This window comes from Mus caroli, unplaced genomic scaffold (assembly GCF_978045245.1).
Source record: "Mus caroli unplaced genomic scaffold, Mus_caroli_1 scaffold_14, whole genome shotgun sequence".
NCBI classification, from domain to species: domain Eukaryota; kingdom Metazoa; phylum Chordata; class Mammalia; order Rodentia; family Muridae; genus Mus; species Mus caroli.
Window position 1 is genome coordinate 13,364,173 of NW_028227269.1, and position 15,377 is coordinate 13,379,549.

The 15,377-nt window shown below is 43.0% G+C and overlaps 1 pseudogene; it reads left to right on the top strand.

Annotated features, from left to right (window-relative positions):
• Window positions 1–10,941: 10,941 nt before the first annotated feature.
• On the top strand, window positions 10,942–11,503 carry LOC110307308 (large ribosomal subunit protein uL5 pseudogene; annotated as a pseudogene).
• The last annotated feature ends 3,874 nt before the right edge of the window (window positions 11,504–15,377 follow it).

Sequence of the window (15,377 nt, forward strand, 5' to 3'; positions counted from 1 at the left end):
CAAAATGAGAATGAAATGAACTGATGAAGGATTATTGAAGACCCACTATCACCATGTGACATTGAACTAAGTATCCTCTCTTCTTAATGACGTCTTTAACCTAGAAACATTACTGTAATCTATTTTAATTTTGGCTTGATATTGAACACTTGCTTGTGTTGAGAGACTGTTGGTGTGTCTGAGCAGAAATGTTCTTTGAATCACCTAAGCAAACTCATTTCTCTTTCTGGGAAAGCCATTTGCCATGATTACACAATGAGCTGTTCTCACATTTGAAGAGAATGCCAGCGCTCCTGAACCCAGCTCATCATGACTTCAAAACGCCATTAGGCAGGCAATACTAAATTTTCTGGAAGGCAGAATCTCGCCTCTCATTATATTTTTCCCTGTTTGCTCATGGGACTCTTAATTCTACATTGTCTCAGTTCTCACCATTCTCAGGAAGACCTATTGAATTGTCCTTTGGGTTTTTTGCTTGTTGGTTTGTGCTTGTTTGGGTTTTTTTTTTGTTTGTTTGTTTGTTTTCACTGATAAGACATTGTTATGTCTACATTTTAGGTTATTGTGATAAAAATATTCTCAACAAAAAGAACTTCAAGAAGGAATGGAAGGGTTTATTTGGGCCCATAGCTCCATGGTACAGTCTTCACATTGGGCAAGTCAATAGTATGGCAGCAATAGTATGTAAAGGTGATCACATCATGACCATAGTCAGGAAGCAGATGGAGATGAATCCCTGTTCAGCTTGCTTTCTAACATTAATGCAGCTGAGGAGCCCAGATCAGGGAATAGTGCTTCCTACTTTGTGTTTTGGGTTTAGTTTTTAGTCTTTTGACTTAGTCTCTCTATATAATCCTGTTGGCCTCAAACACAGAGATCCTCTTGCCTCTGCCTCTGGAGTGCTGGAACTAAAAACAAGCTCTACCATGTCTGACTGATGCCACCCACTTTTAAGGTGAGTCTTTCCACCTCAATTAACCTAATCAAAGCAATTCTTCAATGATGTGGATCCTATCAAGTTGCTAGTAATACCCATCACATATATGACTGGTGTGTCTTTCGCCCAGTCCCAAGCACAAAAATGTACCTTTCTGTGGTAAATGTTCCAAAATACTGGGAGCCATGTTTCCATGTCATCATAGATTGTCAGTATATGGAAAAGTGAATTCTTTGTTTTAAATGAATGTAGTTTAGAAAAGAGTTCACCATAGAGAATATGAAAAGGTTGCCCTGAGCTAAACATCATGGCTGTGTACTCGGAAGGGTTTTCCATATTTTAATACTTACCTACTGCACAGATCACTGGAGAACCCCAGAGACATCCAAACCTTGTGTTCAGCATCCTCTGCAACTCTTGTGGTTCACTTCCGCATTTGCCATTTAAGAAGAGCTTTCTTCCTGAAGCCTGAGCACTCCTGGACAACCTTTGCTTTGCTTGAGATGTTCTTCTCAAAGTTTCCAGGGCCTTTTCATAATCTATCAGAGCCTATTGATAATCCATCTCTCCAAAGTTGTCTGTCTCCATCATCATCCCTGTCAGCTCCCTGTCACATGCTTATCTCTTTGCAGCCTATCTGTCTCACAAAAGGGCAAGTTGGGCTCTTTGCAATGCACTGTTATTTCTGAGGTTGCTATGGAAAACAGTTCTGGGGTGAAATAAGCAAGAGATGGAGCCAAGGCCCGCCGCTAAGTCAAAACACAGTGACACATCCACACCGAGCAGAACAAACTGAATTCCATTAGATGACTAGGTCTTCCGACTAAGGCCAAAAGGAAGATCTGGAAGTGGGGAGCAGGGCGGTCTGAACACTTCCCTCTTTCCAAGAATTGACTAATTCTCTGCAGCACCAGGCAGAATGCTCAGGAACAGTTCCCTCTGCTGCCACCCCTCACTGCTGACTCACCAAGTCACAGCCTGCTCCAGTGCCTCCCCCAGGAGAAAAAATCGCCAAATGTTTTGGCTGGAGCTCAACAGCAAGGAATCTTGCCACCTGTCACTTTTTTTTTTTTTTTTAAAGACTGGTATTGATTTGAGAATAGTTCTTGGGTTTTTTTTTTTCTGTTTTGTTTTTTTTTTCTTTTTCTTTTTTTCTTTTCTCATACATAACAGTGTCTCCAAGTACCCAAAAACAGATAGGCCAAGAGTCCAGTGTTTACAAATTTCACTCTTGGCTCAGAGCTACAGCTGGAAGCCCTCGATCACATGTCATGCTTAAAGCTGGCAGGCATTCTCCCTAAGAGATCCTGCATTCTCTCTTTCCTTTGGCCCAGATGCTAGGGTACTGGGTAGAGGAGAACCTGTGGGGATGGGAGGTACACTGTGACTAGGCAAAGTCCCTGGTAGGACCACTTAAAGAGTCTAGTTTCATAGAAACCAAATTATCTTTCCCAAGGACATCCCTACCCCCATCCTGTGTTGTGAAAAATTCAATAGATATATTTATAGCCCATTTATCCATAAAGACCACAACTGGATCCTGTAAGATAAATCTAATTTCAGGAAAATATGGTGAGCCTTTGCCTTGACTCAAGGTTTCAACACTCTCCTAGTTTCCTCTACAAAGGAGTCAGGAGGGTCTGATTCCAAACCCTTAGCCCATAAACTTCCAGAAACGAAATTCTAAACTTCTCATCCACATTTGCAAATGTAAATGAAAGGCACACTACCACCTTGGCAAAAGACCCAAAAGCGTGTTTAAGTGGAGATGTTGCTGGTAGTGATGCACTCAGTGTCAATGTCTGCTTTTGTGTCTCCCTGATCAGGAACAGTTTGTTCCATTGTTGTTTATAGCCTCCTTCAAGGAAATGCCATTTCTACTGAACTATGGATTGTTGAGTGTTTGTTGTTGTTATTATTGGTTCTTTGTTTGGAAGATGGGGGTCCCATAGAGCTCAAGGTGGTCACAGACTTGCTGTGTAGCTGAGGATGACATTCAACTTCTGATGTTCCTCTTTCTACCAGATGAATGGTAGGATCACAGGCAGGCACCACCACTTCTGTTAAGAAAGTGCTTAATGTCAAACCCAGATAAGCATACATGCTAGGCAAGACTGTGATAGTTTGAATGAAAGTGACACCCACAGGTTTATGTATGGATACTTGGTTTCTAGCTCATAGAACTGTTTGGGAAGGATTAAGAGGCGTGGCCTTGTTAGGTGAGGTGTGTCACTGGGTGTGAGTTTTGAGGTTTCAAAAGCCCATGATATTCCCAGTTCTCTCTCTCTCTCTCTCTCTCTCTCTCTCTCTCTCTCTCTCTCTCTCTCTCTTTCTCTCTCTGAGTATGTGTGTGTGTGTGTGTGTGTGTGTGTGTGTGTGTGTTTTGTGCCTGTGGATCAGATATGGGTTATTAGCTACTCCTCCAGCACTATGCCTGCCAGCCTGCTGCCATGTTCCTTGTTATTATGGTCACAAACTCTAGCCCCCTTGGAACTGTAAGCTCAATAAACTATTGCGGGTCTGTTTACTGGACCTATCTTCAGGATCTGCGGAGCTCTGGCCAGGACAGAGGGGCCAAAAATAATTGTCCTTTCAGAAATGGAGGGAGAATTGACCTTCTGAGTCGAGATCCTACATAGCTGGTGGCTTGCGGTGTGAGCAGGGAAGGAGAGCTGGATCTGGGCAAGCTGCTGGGCTTCTGGTAGGGCACCGTAGCTAAGAAGAAAGGTCAAACCAAGTGAATATGGTAGGTTCCAACAGTTCCCAGCAGGGAAAGCTTCGGTAAAGAACTCTCTTTCCCAAAAGTGTTACAGTTCTTTTATGACAGACACTCTCAGAGGATTCTTGATGAAGTAACTCTCATGCTTTATTCTTTGTGGACAGGGTCTTATATACATTTTGTGGTGGGTTGGCATCTAAAAACAGATGCTTTCTATTGGCTTGGTATGGGATGTTAGGGATGCCTCATCTGCATGTAGAGGGGCTTCAAGCCCTTCCCCTAAGTGACTGATTATCAGGGTCCCCTCCATGGGGTACCATGATCATGTGTTCTAGGGCAGGGATCTGGTTGGGAGTAGGTGAAACACCAATTCCCCTCAGGTCTGAGGTACCAGGGTTTCTGAACCCACTTAACCTCACCAAGTTCCCTGGCACAGCCCACTGCCCCACAGACCATTTCTCTTATAAGTTGTCTTGGGCATGATGTCTTCACAGCAGCCCAAAAGTTACAAAAGACAAAGCAGAGGCATAGTGCCAGCCCTGATTAAGTTTATACTTAAACGTGTGAGCACATTTAAGGGCTACAGCGATGTGTGATTCCATGCCTTCCCATAGCAGCACTAAGTATGAAGTCAGCATGTGAGATCCTGAGAATCCACACACATGACATGTAGCCATTGATGTAAAGATGCATGTGCACTCAGAGGCTGAACATTATCAGGCCGGTGGGAATCTATGGTTATAATAGCTGAAGAGAGCACAAGTACAGACCAATTGCAAAGAACATCTGTACTTATGGGTTGCAAAGCAACTGAGTGGTGTGTGTGTGTGTGTGTGTGTGTGTGTGTGTGTGTGTGTGTGTAGGCCAGAGGTCAGCATAGGGTATCTTCCTCAGTCACTCCCCATGTTATTTTTTGAAATAATCATTCTAACTGAACCTGTAAATCACCAATTTAACTAGACTGGCTGGCCAATGAGTTTCAGGGCTCTGCCTTTTTGGCCTCAGCAGCTTGAAGTTATAGACCAGCACACCTGTGCCCAGCCTTTACATGGGTGTTACGAATCTGCATGCTTGTACAGCAAGTATTTTACTGATTGGTCTGTCTCCTCATCCTCTTACATGGCTTCTCAAAAATGAAAACCAACCAGATGAATAGGCCTGTAAAGGATTCTGATTACTTTTTCAAATCACACACACACACACACACACACACACACACAGATTTAGCCCAGGTTAGCTCTAGCATTCATGAGGCCTGACTTGGAATCTAAATTAGACATTTGTTAATTGTGTTATTATAATTATTTTATACAATTTATCTAGGTTTACATTTTGATCCACAATATCATGTCGTAGAACTGGAATGTGGTATAAGTGTCAAGTATATGTAGACAGCGTTGCAAATTTATAAAATCACCAGAATTCTCACATTATTCCTGAATAAAAAAAAAAACTCCTGTTCTGGAAAAGAAATGAAGTCTATTTTCATTTTGCTATATACTAATTTATTTTATATAATAAATCACTTTATATAATTAATTTATTTTGCTGTTAAATTTTGAGACAGGTGCTTGTGATGGTTTGTATATTCTTGGACCAGGGAGTGGCACCATCTGGAGGTGTGGCCTTGTTGGAATAGGTGTGACCTGGTTGGAATAGGTGTGTCACTGTGGGTGTGGGCTTAAGATTCTCACCCTAGTTGCCTGGAAGTCAGTCTTCCACTAGCAGCCTTTGGATGAAGACGTAGGACTCTCAGCTCTGCCTAAGCCATGCTTGCCTGGATGCTGCCATGCTCCCACCTTGATGATAATGGACTGAACCTCTGAACCTGTAAGCCAGCCCCAGTGAAATGTTGTTTTTATAAGACTTGCCTTGGTCACGGTGTCTGTTCACAGCAGTAAAACCCTGACTAAGACAGTTCTGTATCAGCAGATTCTTTATCTCCCCTGCATCAGGCTGAAAGTCTAATTTTAGAGACAAACAACTCTCATAAAATCAATGTCTATTTTATGTTCTCAAAAGAAGAGGAGAATAAACGTTCTTAATCACTGGGGTACTAGTGTGTGTGAGGAGTTGAAATATGAAGGCCTGTGAAACAATGGGGTCCTTTAGCTCGCTGCTTTTCCTTTCATGGCATAGGTAGAGAAGTGTTGTATGCCCCAACAGCTTAGAGTTTTGCTCCTGGCCCCGAGACCAGACTTCCTAGACAGCAACAAGCTTTTGACCACCAATCCCTGCCACGTTCTTCATTGCCAGGGCCAGATACTTGCCATTGTTCTTTATAGTGATGGCTTGAAGTTGGGTCTGCGGTGATGATCTTTAGACGCAGCAAGGCTATGAAGAAGTTCATGAAGACAGCTGCCTGCTGTTATCTAAGGGGTACATTACATGACCCACTCACAGGACATGCCTGGAACCATGGTAGTAAACCCTACATATATGTGGTTTTTCCTACATATATGTACCGTGGTGACATTTGGTTTACAAATTAGGTAAAGTAAGAAATTAATCACAATAATTAATGGTAAAATAAAAAATTATAACTATATACTGCAATACAGGCTATTTATGGTTGGTTAAATTACTTATTTCTGGAATCATTTACTTCTCACCAAGCTGTGGTTGGCTACTTGTAGCTGAAGATGCAGAAAGGGAAACATGAGATGGAGCTGGGGGGGTGTGATTACTCTGAATATTTTCCAATTGACTTGGGGGGTGACTACTGTGAATATTCTCTAGATCAGAAGCAATAAGGAAGGAACTAGGCAATCCCTCCCTGCCACAGTGATCCAACTGCAGGGACTGGGTTTCACTCCATTGCCCAGACAAGGAATAGCACATGTTCTTTGGGAGGATCTCCTGGCAAACGTAGTTGTTCCCTCCTCAGCATGGCAAAGCTTTCCATCAGGGTACCAGAGCTTAGGCAAAGCCAAACAAAAGCATAACCCCTTACCTGGAAGGGTCAGTTTTATTAGAAATTTTGAAAAAAAAAAAACCTATTCTTTTGTGTTAAAGACATATAAAGTAAAATGCACCACTGCCTGAATTAAAATAAACATGAAACTTACAATTTGACTTTTAAAATTATCTCATGCCTATAGACCCATTGGTTCAGAAACAGCACTGAGCTAGCATGTATTAATTCTGAATCTTCAGCCATCCCATAAAAAAGACAAAAACCATCAAGGGAGATAACAAGAATTCAAACCGACAGAGGCAATGGAAGCTCCCCAGGCTATAGACTCCCCAAAGCAACAGAACACTCCAATGTCACAGCATCTCCCACCAGAGCCCGTGAACTTGGCCACTGTGTCCCTCCCTCTCACACCCTGGCATTTGGTGGAGTAGAGCAGGAGAGCCAGGCATATTCATTCACTCTCTCCAGCTGGCTGTGAGTATCCAGTGGAAAAATTTAAGCAGCCCAGGCTTTTAGCTTTCCCCCTGGGCTGCTGCTGGTTGCATAACACGCTCATCAGTAAAAGAGCTGAATTGCAAATAATCTACTAACCTGGAAGGAATGTCTGAAGAGCTCCCACACACCACACTGGTACTCATTCAATCCAGAAAGGTTTTGTGGGTTTGCTGTGATATTATTGAAGTAAAGGGTTTGGCTATCATAGCCAGTAACTTGAGTGTGTCTTTTGATCCACGTAGAAATTGTCCGTCTAAATGACATTTGTATGTTATTCTTAACTGCCTGTGGAATCAGATAATCTATTCCCCAGAAGGCTGTCAGCAGCCTCCAGTCTTTGTGAAGGTTGAGTTTCCGGCAAGGAAGGGTGTCAGGCGTGCCTGGAGGCGAGACTTCTGGAAGGATGATTCACACACTTTTATAGCTTCACTGCTCACAGGCTATGGGTTTGTTGTTTAAAAGCAATTTGAATGTATGGGATCTTTATGAAGGTGTATATTCAGGGGTAATTTGAAAGTACTTTTTTCTCATGTATGTAGGCTGTCAAGGTGGGATCTGGGAGAATTGAGATTTACACTGATGTTCTAGTGTTTGTATGATCAAGCAGGGTGGAACCTCCTGTTCTAATATAGCTCCCATCAGGTGCCAAAGAAGAACAGACTAAGGAAAAAAGAAATTTGTCAAAAGCCCAGACCTTGAATTTTCACCGAATTCCAAGTGGTGTAGGACAGTGTCAGAGTGTTCTGTGTGAAAGTTCACTGTGGAAGAACTCCAAAGCTTATAACTCGTCTGAAGTCAGAGAAGTATTGATTCATGCCACTCTAGAAGATCAGTTTGCAAAGCCAGTGGAGACAGCCAGAGAGAAGATAAATGAATCGGACCCAGGAGCCCACAGCTAGCAGCCACAACTGTGGCAGGGAGCTTGCCACGGAGGCTGCGGCTACATTTCAGAAGCAACCGGCCCACTTGTGTCCCCCTGATGGCCCTCATGGTCCTGCAGTCTTCCCTTACTCAGCACCCTGAATCCACTCCAGCAGCCTGCCCCACCTTCTTGGCATATTTCAGGCCCAGCCCTGCCCCGCCTGGCCATAGAAGTTATACTACTGCTTTTTCTCACTGAAGTGACAAAATGCCATGCAAAAAGCAATTTAAAGAACTTAATTTGACACACGTGACATAGCCACGAGAGTACATGCTATCGTGACAGAAAAACCAAGGCAACCCAAGTGTGAGGCAACTGCTCGCATTACAACCACAGCTGGAGAGATGGATACTGGCAAGAAATCCCAGCTCTGTCCTTTCTGTTTTGATTTCCTTTTTAGTCAGTCCAGGACACCATCCCAGAGTGTCCTGTCAGAGAAGGAGGTATTTCCAAAGGGAAAAGTCCGTGCTCCACTTTGTTTGGTTAGTGGAATATTAAAACAACCCACTCCCAAGAATTAGAATTTCTCTGAAAATTCTATTCTGAGGGAGTAGAGAGGCTGGAGCCCTGGTGTCAGACAGAAGAGGAACATGCCTCCCAGGGAGAGATATTACACAGTTCTAAGAACTTATTAGACCTTTCAGGAAAGACTGGAGCAGAGACTGTGATGGGTCAGTAGCAGGAAGGACCACACCTGGACCAGTATTGTTTCCTTATGCATTCACCCGGTCCTCTAAACATCTTAAACCTGAAACTTCTGACAGTATCTCAAAGAGGTTCTGGAGATCTCTGGGCCTCTTCATTTGTCCCTCTTCCTAATGTGGCCACACTGATTAAATATGTTTATTCATTTTGCTATTATTTGTCTCTTTACTTGGGGTACAGGCAAAGAGCAGCTGAGCCTCACTTGTTAGAGCTGCCAATTCCCCGATGTTTATCCTAAACAATCCAGTTACAATGGAATGGTGCCTCCAGTGTCTGAGTGGGTTTTCCCCTTGGTTAAATCCTATGGAAACATCTTCACAGACAAGCGCAGAGGTATTTGTCCTGGGAGATTCTGCATCTGGCCAGGTTGAGGGTGAGGACCTACCTTCACAGAGGTGCAGAAGTAAATCTCCGTTTCTTTTCTAGACAACCTACACAGTATAGCACATGAATCCCTAACTCAAGTTCCTGGGACAAGCCTCACCCAGCATACCATGTTACAGGCCTACACAGCATTTTCACTGTCATCTTCTTATTTATTGACTTACTCTATGTTCGGGGAGAAGGAGAGAGAGGGGAACAGAGAGAGACAGAAACAGAAAGACAGAGAGCACATGTGCATATGTGACAGAGAACAACTCGTGGAGTTAGTCTTCTCTTTCTACCATGTGGGTTCCAAGAACTGAGCTCGGATCATGCACACTGGTGACAGATACCCTTACTGGCTGAACCACATAACCTACCCACCCCACCCCCATCCCAATCACTGCCTTTCTTTGATGAAGTCTCACTATGTAACACTTGGTTGGTCTGGAAATCACTATGGAGAATACACGGTCCTCAAACACACAGATATTTGTCTATTTCCGCCTGCTGTGCATTAACAGCTATGGCTTGTCTATATTCAATTTGAAATTTCACACATAAGATTTTGGATTTTAAGCCGTGTGTATTGTTGGTGTGCCATGATGAACTCTTATATTACCCATCTCCATCTCTCTGGAAGTGAAACATCCCTAAGTCTCTGAGTGTACTCATGGGGCAGTAGATGCTACTTGCCCACCAGTCACCCAGTATCTATCTTGGCTATCATGCCAACCATTGGAATCTCACCCTCCTTGTATTCAGGTATTGTCTGTGGTGAGAATAAAGCACCTAATAGCACCACATAAAACGAGCAGTGGAATGGAATCAGGTAGAGTAGAGTGGAGTGGAGTGAAGTAAAGTGAAGTGAAGTAGAGTGGAATAGAATGGATTTTCTGGAATGGCATGGCAGATGAGCTATGGGAATATATGCTACCACTGCAAGAACCATAGGACAAACAGCCCACATAGAGTGTGAACAACCTATGTTCCCAGGTGCCCACTAAGGCTCTTGAGATGTTTCCCCCATGTATAAGGAGGTGCTATTGAAGTCTAACATCCTACCTGGGATGTATCAGTGTCCTCATGACTCAGCTGTTACTATTGCTCTATGAAGCCTCACTGGGTTCCCCCCCCATAGATATCTTAGTCAGCCCATGTCTGTGGTTTTCTGACCGCTTCCATAAAACTCTCATTAACTTTTACCCACCTCACTCTCCTTATAGACTCTGAGATCCTCCAGTGCTAGGACAGCATCTTAGTTATCCTTGCATGTTCTTAGTTCCCCACATTAAGCCCAGGCCCATGTAAGCCCTATGTAGTAAACCTTGGTAAAGTGAATGGAATTCAGTCTGCTTTATGTAAAACTGACAGGCAGGAAGGACTTAAACACATGAATTCTTTTAAACTATGCATGTGGATTGTGCATGGGAGAAAGGAATCTATCTTTGTGACTGGTGACAGCTCATTTCCCAAAGGTCATTCCAAAGCAGCATGGCCCAGCTCTTCCAGCCTTGTCCTTCCTAGAAGAAATTTCGATAGACAGATTCATGGCTCAGTCAGTCACCAACTCATATACTTCTAAGCAGGTATCTAGACTGTTTCTCAGAAGAGTACTATTTGGGACAATGTTCTCAAACAAATGTCACTTCTGTTCAGAAAGCCAGAAATGTGCTGGTCTCAATGCTACCCTTGGGTTCCCAAATGCCTGAGCATAGCTCTATTAGTTGTAACAGAGACCTCGGAGTTGGTTATAAACCGTGTCTGAGTGGTGATCTCTGGTGGATTCCCCATAACAGGTGAAAGGGCTTTCATTGAAAGTAAGTGCAGCTCTCTTCCTATTTTCCATAGTGGCACAAGATCAGGGTAAGAAGGAGAACTCCATGAGGGAACTTCACATCTACAAGCCCTGCCTCATATTTGTGTCAGGGAGAGCAGAGACAGTCTGATCCTGACAGTCAATGTGTTAGAGCAGTTCAATGGTCAGACACCTATATTTTCCAAAGAAAGATACACTATCAGGCCCTTTGGCATCAGAAGAAATGAAAAGATTGCTATTCACTATACAGCCCATGGATCCAAGGCAGAAGAAATCCTGGAGATAGCTCTACAGATATAGAATATGAGTTACAGAAAAATAACTCTTTGGATACCGGAATCTTTGGATCAGGGATTCAAGAACACATTGATCTGGACACCTGAGCATTAGGCTACAGCCTGGACTCTTATATGGTGCTGGGTAGGCCAGGTTTCAGCATCTCAAATAAAAAGCATAGGACAGGCTGCATTGGGGGCAAGCACAGAATCAGCAAAGATGAGACTATGCACTAGTTCCAGCAGACATATAATAGGATTCGTCTTCCCAGGCAAATAAATGTTATCCAAAAAGCTAATAAAATTTTCTCAGAAATGCAAACCAAAGCAAACAAACACAAAGAAAAATAAGTGAGACAAGGAACAACAGAAAGGGAGAAGTGAGCACAGAGGTAGCTTGGGCAGGGTATCTGTGAGGAGAGATGGGAGGTGGCAACAAGTGCAAGAGACCCCCAAGCTAGTCAGCCAATAAGAACAAAACACTTGAGACTAAGGAGCTAGGAGAGGGGACCTGGGAATAATTGAATCCCTGTTTCCACTCTGCCTGGAGCTTGTATCCAAAGACAATGTCATGGGTGCTTCTTGTCTCCTTACCCAGGCTGGAATGAGAGTAGGGGGTGAGGTTCCCTTGTGGGAATGCATTTTAAGCTTTGCCTCAACTGACAGCCCAGGAATGGCAGCGTGATCCCTCTGCTGGACTCAATAGCTTCTTGTTTTGCCTCTATAGAACTAGTGTAAGATTTAAGCTAGATGCCTTATGTAAGAAAAAGGGTCCCCCAAGACTATATAATGCAAATGGGCATTCCATACATAGCTACTTCCTCCCTCCAGGAAGCCAAGAGAAGCTGTGTTCCTGAAGTACAGAAAGAGCTAAACAAAGAAGCCAGCATCCTTCTCTGTGAGATTCCAATTTGAATCAGGCTGCCACAAATGTAAAACGACTTCATTTTCCTTTGCCAGATCCCCTGGGGATGGCAGGCTTGTTTATGCCTCTGTAAAATGAAGCTCAGCCCAGCTCAAGTGCAGGAAAACACTTCTATAGGCAGGAGGCTGCTGAAGCCAGAACATGGCAGGGTCCATTCATCCTCCTCTTGGGCAGCTCATCCTCTCAGAACAAGGGGACCTCAGTCCCCAGTGGCCAGGCTTGGCAGCAGGGAAGAACTGGCTCAGATGCAATATTCAGATATAAAACTTGATGCTATTAACCCACAGAGACCATCTTTCTCTTCTGGAGACTTCTGCTCCTAACATAACTCTGATCTAGTAGGATGGGGTGGAAGATTCTCTGTCTGTCTGTCTGTCTGTCTGTCTGTCTGTCTGTCTGTCTCTCTCTCTCTCTCTCTCTCTCTCTCACACACACACACACACACACACACACACACACACACACACACCAAGCAGGTGAATACCAGTGGTCTTGCATCTTGGCTAGCATCTTGGCTCACTGGCTGTGTTAGTCATTTTCCTAATTGCTATGATCAAATTCCTGCCAAAAGCAACTTAATGAAGGGGAAGTTTATTTGGGTTTATGTTTGAGAGTACAGTGTAATGTGGGGAGTGGGGACAGAGTTACAGAAGCAGGATCTTAAACATTAGTGGGTCACACTGAGCCACAGTCAGGAAGCAAGGAGAGGTGAATATTGGTATTCATTTTACTTTTGTCCTTTTTTATGCAGCCTGGGAACCCAGCCCACGGCACGCTGATGCACAGATACACTCTGGTGGTTCGAGTGAGATGTCCTCCATTAAGTCTCTGGCAACTGAGTACCCAGGCCCCAGTTGGTAGCTGTTTAGAAAGGATTCAAGTCTGTAGCCTTTGGGGAGAAAAGTGTCACTGAAGGAAGACTTTGAGAATTTAAAGACTCATCTCCTCAAACCAACTGTCTCTGTTTGGTGTTTGTAAAGATGTGAGCCTCCATGCCTGCATTCTTCTACCATAGTACCCAACCCCTCTGGAATGGTAAGCCCAGACAAACTATTCTGTAAGTTGCCCTGGCTATAGAGTTTCATCATAGCAATAGAAAAACGTCTAATATTCATACCCAAAGATACATTTCTGTAATGATTCAAAATCCAGTCATGTTTATAATAAAGACTGAGTATCATAGCTCTTTTATTCTTAAAAACACTAAATATATATTTATTAACAACCCACTGTGTTTTAATAAAGAAATGCAAGATGGCTCCTGAGTTTGCATCAAGTATTTGGGAAACTTCATGATATAGGTTTAGAACCAAATCCTGCTTGCTTTGTCTGTTATTTCTTTATCTACACCAGCCATCAGCATTGCTGCCTCTAAGCAGCCTCGCAGGGTTGCCTGAGACAATGACCATCACAAGCAATAAAGTCTTCACCCTTATTTTATTTTATTTTATTTTATTTTATTTTATTTTATTTTATTTTTTGGTCCCAACCACGTTTAGTTAGCTTTGCAAGGTGGGTGCTACAAAACAAATACCTTCCATATAAGCATCCTTAAGGGATGAACTGAAGACAGCAAATCTGAGCTATGGAGATGTGAGCCTGGCAGAGGAAATTAAGTGGTTTACATTCCCTGAAGCTAATTAAGCCAAGTTGACAGGTAGAGCTGTTTGACACAGGGAATGTTCCAAACAGGAAATAAAGATATTGTACATGGGAAAGATGCCTTATTCAGAGAAATAATTGTCTTGACACTCTCAGCTAAGCAATCAAAATAACCCCCTCTAAAACTCTTGTAAATAAACCTGTGTTCATTTTCTACCCAGAAGACGTAATGAAGAAGCTCGGGGAGAGCACGGGGTGATTTTTGGCCCTGTCTTATGGGCTGTGCAGGAGACAGTGCCAGCTGTCCCTGAGCAGAGATTCAATTAGAGGAGAGTTCAGAAGTGACCAAGAGGATTAATTTCATCAGACATGTAACAAAAAGTCAAGGTCCTTCTGTCCGTAGATTTTTGTGCTTCAGCTCGTACTCAGTATAATGAGACTAGGTTAAGGACCTACATTTGATTTGGTAACATGCAGCTGGCGGAGATGGATTGCAAGACATTAAGTGAGAAAGAACACATTCACATAGATAAAATACCTGGTCTATGTGTTCCCAGGCCATGAGTGACTGAATGGGGATGCAGCCGGAAAGACATTTGTGATTGGTGACCCAAACCTGTGCAGAGTGTATTCCAACATGTGTGAGGGGTTAGAGCAATGGAAATCTGGAGAGGCCCAGGAGCTTGGGATCTGGGTATCCCGGACTGCAACTTCACACATAGCATTAATTCACTGGTAGATTTGCCCTGGAACACAGAGGAGTCGGTGCCTGTTGTATCCATATTCTTTGAAAGTTTGTGATTCAGGATGAATGACTTCATTTTGTAAATAAGGACGAGACCACTTCCCAAAGTTCACACACGATGTGTGATTCTAGGTTCCCAGCCAATATCTCTGTGGGTCATATCTCTGAAACATCCTTCTCTGCCAAATGATGAGTGGAGTGAACCCCTTTCTTTTTCAGAATCTTCCTTGTAGGAAGCCAAGTGTGAAAGGGTAATTCTTCAGTAAGACAGAAAGAATGAAATGCTGACCAAGCATTATTGAAGTAAATGAACTTGGATATCAACAATACAAGGTATAAGGTGGTTAATAGAATGTTCACTAATTACTAACTTCCTTAGAGGAAGCCATGTGAAAAGGTTTTCAGCAGCTGGGTAATTCCACAGAAATACATAGAAAGAAAAAAATATTGACCAAGCATTATGCAAATACAAAGAATGTGGATATCAAGAACATGTGGTAAAAGGTGATTAAGAGATCATTTACTAATGACAAGGTTGAATAATAAACTCTGTATCATTCATTTATCCACACATAAACTAAGTATGGGGTGGGAGAAGAAATCTGAAACTAAGACAAATAAAACCTACACTTGGCTCTTAGGCCTATCTTTAAGAATATTTTATTGCCTCAAAGGGAGTGGGGAAACTGATGTAAATATAAGATATTTTATCAGTAACCGAATCTATGTAATGCACATTGACTATAGGACTAGCTATAGAAGGACCTTACTATTGCTTTTGTCTAATCTGGCCCTTAACGTTTACTAGGAAAGTTCACAATCAAACTCCCTAGAGGTGCCTTGGATAGTCCTGCAACCCACCCTTTCAACAGATAAGAGAAGGAAGCTTGCTGAATCTAAGTGACCTCTGCAGGTTTAAATGGCTGCCTGCACCCTAACTTCTATCTCTCTGC